The 7,830-nt window shown below is 34.6% G+C and overlaps 1 long non-coding RNA gene across 1 annotated transcript; it reads right to left on the bottom strand.

The window, feature by feature from the left end:
• Nucleotides 1–902: 902 nt before the first annotated feature.
• Nucleotides 903–7,576, bottom strand: LOC132603671 (uncharacterized). The gene is made up of 3 exons (XR_009568481.1): nt 6,853–7,576; nt 3,375–3,505; nt 903–1,136 (listed from the first exon to the last, which is right to left on the bottom strand). It is a non-coding gene; the product is annotated as an uncharacterized LOC132603671 (long non-coding RNA).
• Nucleotides 7,577–7,830: the final 254 nt, after the last annotated feature.

Below are 7,830 nucleotides of genomic sequence, written 5' to 3'. Positions count from 1 at the left end.
ATTTCCTATGTCACCCCCGGATGGACTCAACACAATCAAGCAAGAATCACAAACAAGTCACGTTTTCAGTTCTTAGACTTATACAATCGAGTTTCTATTAGCTCGTTCTACCCTTGGAAAGGTTCTATTTGGTGGGGTGATCCTACATTTTCCATAACGACTGGAAGGGTCGTTACATGCTGACACCTAATTTTTAACCTCCCATAATTTATTTTAACCATCCAGTCCTTGAATATTAAACAGAGTGAAAAATGTTTTTTTAGAAACCAAAATGATTTTGTAAAATTATTTAGATAATACTTTGCCATTCTCAACTTGGTGAAATAATCTCTATAAATATTATAAGTCATTTGGAAATTAATTTACATATTATTGGAGCAACATTGGTGTTTTCCAGAAAAATTAAATCAATTTAGTAAATATTTCACTTCTTTTAAATTCAAGGAAATTGGTTATTTAAAATAAATATTCAATTTTACCACTTAACTTAAAATATTTGCACAAGTAGGTCAATATGGTTAACATATTATTGCAGTTGAAATAATAAATTGAATAATCTAATTTTTTACTTTAATTAAAATGGCCAAATTTATGGTTTATTTTAATTAGGGCCATATTTGCAGAGTAGAAAATTAATTAGCAAATTAGTTTAAAAGTTGTCTTAATTGCAAAATAAAGTTGTCATTATGGCTATTTGTTTAAAATATTGCTCCTCCCAATATATATGTATAAATGGATATACACATGAATATACTTATACATGGGCTGCCCGTGTCACGACCCATTTCGGGACCGTGCAGGCACCTACCTTTCCCACCTCGGTAGGCGAACCCTCTCATTCATTGACATACCAATTTAGCAACAAATCATTTAAAGCATTAAATAATTAGAAATACAGCAGAACTCCATAATATATTCGATAAACTCAAGTGTTTATATGTTTACAACGATACGTGATTATAGACTTGATACAATTTCCCATGACCTGGTCTAGACTGGTACAAGAGCGACTACTTAATTCCAGATTCCCACTACAATCTAAGACTCAACCTCCATCTCGGGATGAAGTGGGAGGAGGCCTTCCAGATAGGCACCGCGTATTTTCACATATTCTTTGATCCATCACCTGAAATAATCTACACCCCAAAAAGGGTGTATCAAGTTCAATATCAGTACCAACCACGTGTACTGAGTAAGTATCATAGGCCGACAATGGTTAGTAACATATATCAGTAAAAGAATTCACAGATAAACATGATAACAACCCAATCAAGTCATACGTCTATCTACCACACACTGTACATCAATACCTTTAAGCATTAATTTCACTCAAATAATCACCAGTCAATCTCACAACGATCTCGGAACTCCCATATCATTAAATCTTACGTCTTAGCCCAGTGGTCAACTCATCATTAGAACACCCGTTACCCTACATCACATAGGGCTAAACGTATAACTAACCTTCCGGGCGATCCATGGGATACCTCAACAAGTTCAAACAATAAATCCGGATCTAAACACCTGTCATCGCCTAAGTAAAGCATCTAATCCCCAAGGGTGCCAAGTATGAATATATCACGCCAGAATCCAACATCACAAGTACAACACCAAAACATCTCAAAATCAAGCCATAATGCAATGCAATGCAATAGTGTATCAATGCAATGCAATGCAATGCCATGCAAATGAGGTGTACACATTTACTCCAGATGGAAATATCGACGTCTCGGTAGCACAACCCAGCGTGACTCGCGAAGTCTATGTGCCACCCGTCCTGGATCTTTGCCCAACAGACAGACCGGACCCCGGATCTTTGCTTACGGGGGGTTCTCACCGGCACCACTCTGAGGGACCCGCGGACTCCAAGCACTAACAACGATTTCAAAAATATCATCGGAGTCGGCCATGTAACAACGATGTCGAAATTGATCATCGGACATCGGCCATGTCACAATCACTCAAGTAAAAGAGTTTTATCAAGATATCAGTTTCACTCAATCAACGATACCGGATCATCACCGGGTGTCGGTCATGCATCATGAATGGATGAGAATGTGTGCAATGCGTGTATCAACATCAACAATCAAGCTCAATATCACAAGTACCAACAATGTATCAATCAGTTTCACACAATTAACGATTCTGGAATTGATCATCGGACATCGGTCATCTCACAATCACTCTAGTAAAATTCTTTTAAGCCAGAGTTCAAGGTAAGGAGTCTGTGATCCCTTAGGGAAGGTTTTACGCCCCCTAGTATTAAAGATCTGTAGAATACGGTTGACCTACAAGCCTCAATGTGTGAGTAATGTACTTATTTGTTTATAGAAGTTAAATTTTTCACAAAAAAATGTCATTCATATTCATACCATAATTTCAGGAAAAATATGGCAAAAAGGCCCCTTTATAAAAGGGGTTTTTGGGTTTTAAAAATCCACATAAGTGTTCAACTCACTTTATTGTCGGACGAGGACACACTCGGGATTTCTCCCGAGTAGAGTCGCTTATATTCTAGTCCTAATAAGATGAGTTTAGTTCTTATGGATTTTTATTTTTTATAAGAAAATATGAGTATTATCTCTATATTTATACATATATAAGAAAAAAAATAAAGTTTTATTCAGTCCAAATTTTATCACTTTTGAAGCCCATAAGGTCCAAATATATTCCAAATCCAAAATCCATCATACCTCATTCTTGGTCCACATATATTTCTCTCATTTTCAGTCCATTTGGTTTCAGACTTCCAAGCCCAAATCAGTCACTATTTTTATCAAATTTTTGTTAAGTTCAAAGCCCATTTCCAGATTCAAAAAATGTGCAAAATCTTTATCTTTCAATACATCTAACCCTGGTTCAAAACAGTTCCTTGGGTTTGCAAAAGAAACTTATTACAACAGAGTTTTAATCCCCGAAAAATATCAAATAGTTGCCCTCTCTTTCTTCTTTTTTCTTTTTTTCTTTTTTACTTTTTTTTTTTTTTTGAAAAAATCACGGATAGTGGCCCAAAATTACTTAACCATTTTGAAGAATCATTTGGACGTTGCTCCCCTTTTCAGTCAGCCAAAATCCCATTTTTTTCCACTTTTTACCACTAACTGTGTCATTAAGCCAATTTTTTTAAAAAAAACATTTAGAATCAAAGCTAAGTTTTGACTTGTCACGCAAAAACTAATTACAATCCCAATTTCGAAAAAAAAAAGTTTAGCGACCTCCTAAAATACTAAACGTTGCTCTCCTAAATTCTACACATGCATAGGGGTTTCAATATTTTTCATGAGTATTTACATCCATATATGATATACAACTGAAATTAAAAGACAGGAAATCAAGCTGGTGGGCCTACCAAGCCCACCAGCCTCCATTTTTACCCATAGATAGGCCTTCATCACATTAGCTTCCCTTTCCGCTTTTTCCACGGACTCGATCAAGAAAGGATTATTGGACCCTTAGCCCAATGGGTTTATGCAAATAGAAATCGCCCAACGAATAGTATTTCATGCTAGCAAAGAAAGGGGAAATACAGATTAGGAAGTTTAGACTGTGGCTTAAATAAAGGAAACTGATATAATAAAAATATACAAGGTATGTAACTCAAATATACATCACTCAATGGAATCGAAATTTGACTAGACATATATACCCATGTAGACTGAAAACAACAAAGAGATAGGCCCGAATTTGCATATAACTAACAACCTTACAATTCTAAAGCCCATTAAAACAGTACAGAAACTGGCCCAACATTAAAAAATCTACAGGATCATTTTCTTGACTAAAAAATAGACAATGTCATATAAGTGAATATACATAATCATCAGCTTATATACCATGATATACACACCCATGGAGACACTAAAATACCCCAAAAAGGAAAGCTTTCACCCTCTTATTCCTAATGCCATACAAGATCCAAGGGGTTTCTAGGAACCCCAGGCATGGTAGACATCCGGGAAAGCTTAAGCTTAATCCCCAAGTGCTAATTTGCCTCCCCATTTATATGTTAAACTCATAGTATATAAGAGAGGGAGTGTTCAATATTTTTTGTATACAAGGCTTACAAATAAAAGCTAGATTTACCTATCCACACACATAGAACACAATCATATAATTAATTTGGCTAACATGGCATAAAGGTCTGGCCGAAACATTGGTGGCCCAACTGAACTCGACTTTAAAAGAGATGAAGAAAGTGAAGGCCCAAATTCCAATCATAAAGGGAGTAGCAGAGGTAAGCAAATGGAAGCCCAGTATATTAAGACCAGTAAAAGACCAAGCCCAACTGGGTATCGATTGAATCAAAAGAAAAATTCCTAATTCGTATAGGTGATATTCCTCACTCATACTAAATATACAGATCCTGGTATACCAGAGTCATACCAACTGTGTTTACCTGGTATATTGGGCGTAACCCTAGCTCAAAGCACAAGTATAAATGGCACATAGCAGGTAGAGGTAAGATTTTCAGGGGTTGTTACTTAATTCTCATATAAAAAAACAAATCAGCATATACCCAACATCCCACAGCAAAAAAAAAAAAAAGGAAGAAAGAAAGAAAGAAAGCCCATATTTCCAACTTGTCGTTACTATTTAGGCAGACAAGACTTCCTTAATAGGGCACAGTTTTTACCTCCCTAGAACATAACATAAAGTCATCACGGGACATTCTTTACCCCTCACCATAAATCAAATGTTGATCTTCAAAACAGGCTTCACTTACTTACTTTAAACATAATAACAAACCACAAGGAAAAGTATGATTAAATTATTGTCTGAGATTCATGTATAGGACTTGTTTACCTTAACAGTTCTAAATAGACTAGTGACCAAATAATACCACATGAGACTCATGAGCAGTTCAAACACTTAGACTTGTACAAAAATGAAACCAACTTATTTTATGGGCTCAATAATTAGGCAATTCATGAGGACAAATTTAGAGCTTTCAAAGAACCATATTTTCTTGCCTTTAAAATCACACAAAGCTATAAACAACCAAGAGGATAAAATTGGGGAGAAATGCACCTTTCAAACAGTGCTCCACAAGAACTCAAGTTTAGCAAGAACATGTAGACTAGACAGCACACAGGAATGAAGCAAGCAGTTATAACATACTTCTTAAGAAAACTTAAAAAAAAATAGGGGGGGGGGGGGGGGGGGGGGGGGCTGAACTAAAAGAACAGAAATACCAAGAAAGTTTGAGTGGGTAATATGCAAAGACAACTAGGCTGCCTATGTCAGTAAACAGACTTCTCGAATTAATCATGCCTAGAGCAGGCTATCCCAAAATGATCAACTTAACTACACCTCACAGAAGGCACCTCTGACTAGGAAAATTAAGCTAGACTAAATGTATAACACAACATCAAACAGGTTGAACTAACACATAAGCAAGTTCAATAAAGAAAAATTAAATCAGGCTTCCTGCAACTAATGTACTTAACAAACTAAAACTAGGTTATCTTATGTGAACATGTTTAATTAAGCAGCACTGCCACCTTGGGTTTTAGCAACACATTTTTTGAAACAGGCATGACTTAAGTGAAATCTTGGCACATTAATCAAGTTCAAAACATATCCCCATATGACACAAATTTTTCCTTTTTAATATGAAACAAACAGCTTAATGTGGAACCTATTAGTGTTGCACAACAATAGCTAATTAACTTGTCAACAGAGACATGTCTAATAGTTTTAGTGATTCATCACAGTTGTCTAGCACATCCTTTAATCTTATGGACATGACTCATAGAATAACCTCACACAAATTCTATCAGAAATCAATCTGTGCACGCTAAACACAAATTCATAATAACACTATCATATTAAATTTGACCACGGAAACTAAACCAAAAGCTAGCCATTATTTTAAGTTAACCAGGAAGAACCAATCATATTAAGCTTGAATTATAACAAACTATTATATCAAATCAAGTAAGCAGCTAACTCAGACCCATTAGAATCATCAAACTATACCTAGATTCAATATAGACTCAACCAAAGCAAGTAGCATCCAACAGAGATGTTTGTTTTAGTAAATAGGAATATTTGGCAAGTACAGAAATGGGCTATTATGTTCAAATGTAAGAGCTTATTTTCTTATACCAATTTTAGCACAATTCACACACATACATCTAATTTCCCCAAGCTGGCAAATTAATGCTTAAAGAGCACACTTATCATTCTACCATATAATCAAACCTAAGCCTTCTACACTTAAATACTTTATGAAAAAATACTTAGTGATCTATTAAACCCGATCTGGATGTTTCAACTCATTCCTAAACTCAACTATTGAACACAAGATCCTATTAGAATTTACCTTGTTATATATCCTACCAGTTGACAAATTTTCAGTTTAAAAAGAAACTCCAATTAGATAAAGACATAATGCATTTTATTAAACCAACTGTCTATTAGTAAACAAAACCTTAACTAGTCACATGATGAATCATAATCCCTTAGTCCACCCTATATAATTTATTAATTATATATACTACTACTATTATTCATTTAACAAGCAACAGTCTTCAGTAATGAGTCAAAAAATACCAAAGAGTTTAATAGGAGAGACATCATTACTATGCTCTAAATACCACAGGAGTTAAATTATTTAAGCATAATGGAAGGTGCAGCCTAAGTGAAATTTAAACTAAATACACATTAAACAAAAGCTAAGTAGACATTAAATACATGACTGAACCAGTAAATGGAAAAACATAACTGGACATGACTTAACTTAGCACATATAAGCCTAATTCAAATAAAAAATAACAACATAACTATACTAGCAGTTTCCACACACATATAACAAGCAGACAAATTCTAGAAAATGAAAAAGAGGTTTACCTTTTGCAAGTGCAGCCTTATATCGAGATCGAACTTGGAGATTTTTGCTCCTCCAAACCCCAAAAACTTAGCCACAAACCCAGCAAAACAAACAAGAACAATTTCTTTTTAAAAAAAAAAATTACTTGACTCAGAAAATCTAAAGATCTCAAATATTTTCTTTGAAAACTTTAAGTATTTCGAGTCTTCTGAGTATATTTGAATATCAATATACTCAAACTTGTTCAAATAATGAAAAATAGGGTCCTTTAAATAGGAATCCCCAAAACTTCAAAAACCTAGTTTAACCGATGTGGGACAACTCCCTATAAATAGGATTTCCTCCTCACAACCCCACATTGTAAGGTCGAGATTAGTTAAAAAAAAAAAAACAAGCGAAGGGTCAGATCTGACTTGGAATAGGTCAATCTGTGGGGTTCTTCAGGAACCAATAAAAACTGAGTATTCAAAATTGCAAACCACCAAAAACAATTAAGGATTTGCAGGATATTACCGTTGAAAGTGTAAAAGGTGCAGGGAATGGAGAGGTAATACCGTGTTTGGATGGTGTTAGGTGAAATTGAGTTCAAGTAATTAATGCTTTACGTTCTAGCGACACCAAGTCTGAAAAAACACAGCCCGCCTGAAAACTTGCCATAAATGGCGACGATGACGTAGGAGAGAAGGGTGTCACCCCATGGCGGCTAGGTTTTCACAAAGAAATCTCAGCAAAAACACAAAATTCAATAAATAGCCCAATTTTAAAACGATGTCCACTAATTGGACATTTAATAATAAGACCCCATTTAAACTAATTGGTCTAATTCAAAAAGGAAAGTAATAATAGCAATAAAATAAGGATAAATAAATAAAAAATTTCAAAAGATCTTAATTCAATTGACTAGCTTAAATTATTGTCATAATTGGCTAATAATTAATTATTTTAATTATAGCCGCTTGATGGCAATTTCAAAATTAATTACAATTAAAACTCAATTA

The sequence above is a fragment of the Lycium barbarum genome, chromosome 7 (assembly GCF_019175385.1).
Source record: "Lycium barbarum isolate Lr01 chromosome 7, ASM1917538v2, whole genome shotgun sequence".
Taxonomy (NCBI): Eukaryota; Viridiplantae; Streptophyta; class Magnoliopsida; order Solanales; family Solanaceae; genus Lycium; species Lycium barbarum.
Note: the sequence above shows the minus strand (reverse complement) of the source record. Positions and strands in the feature narration are given on the sequence as shown.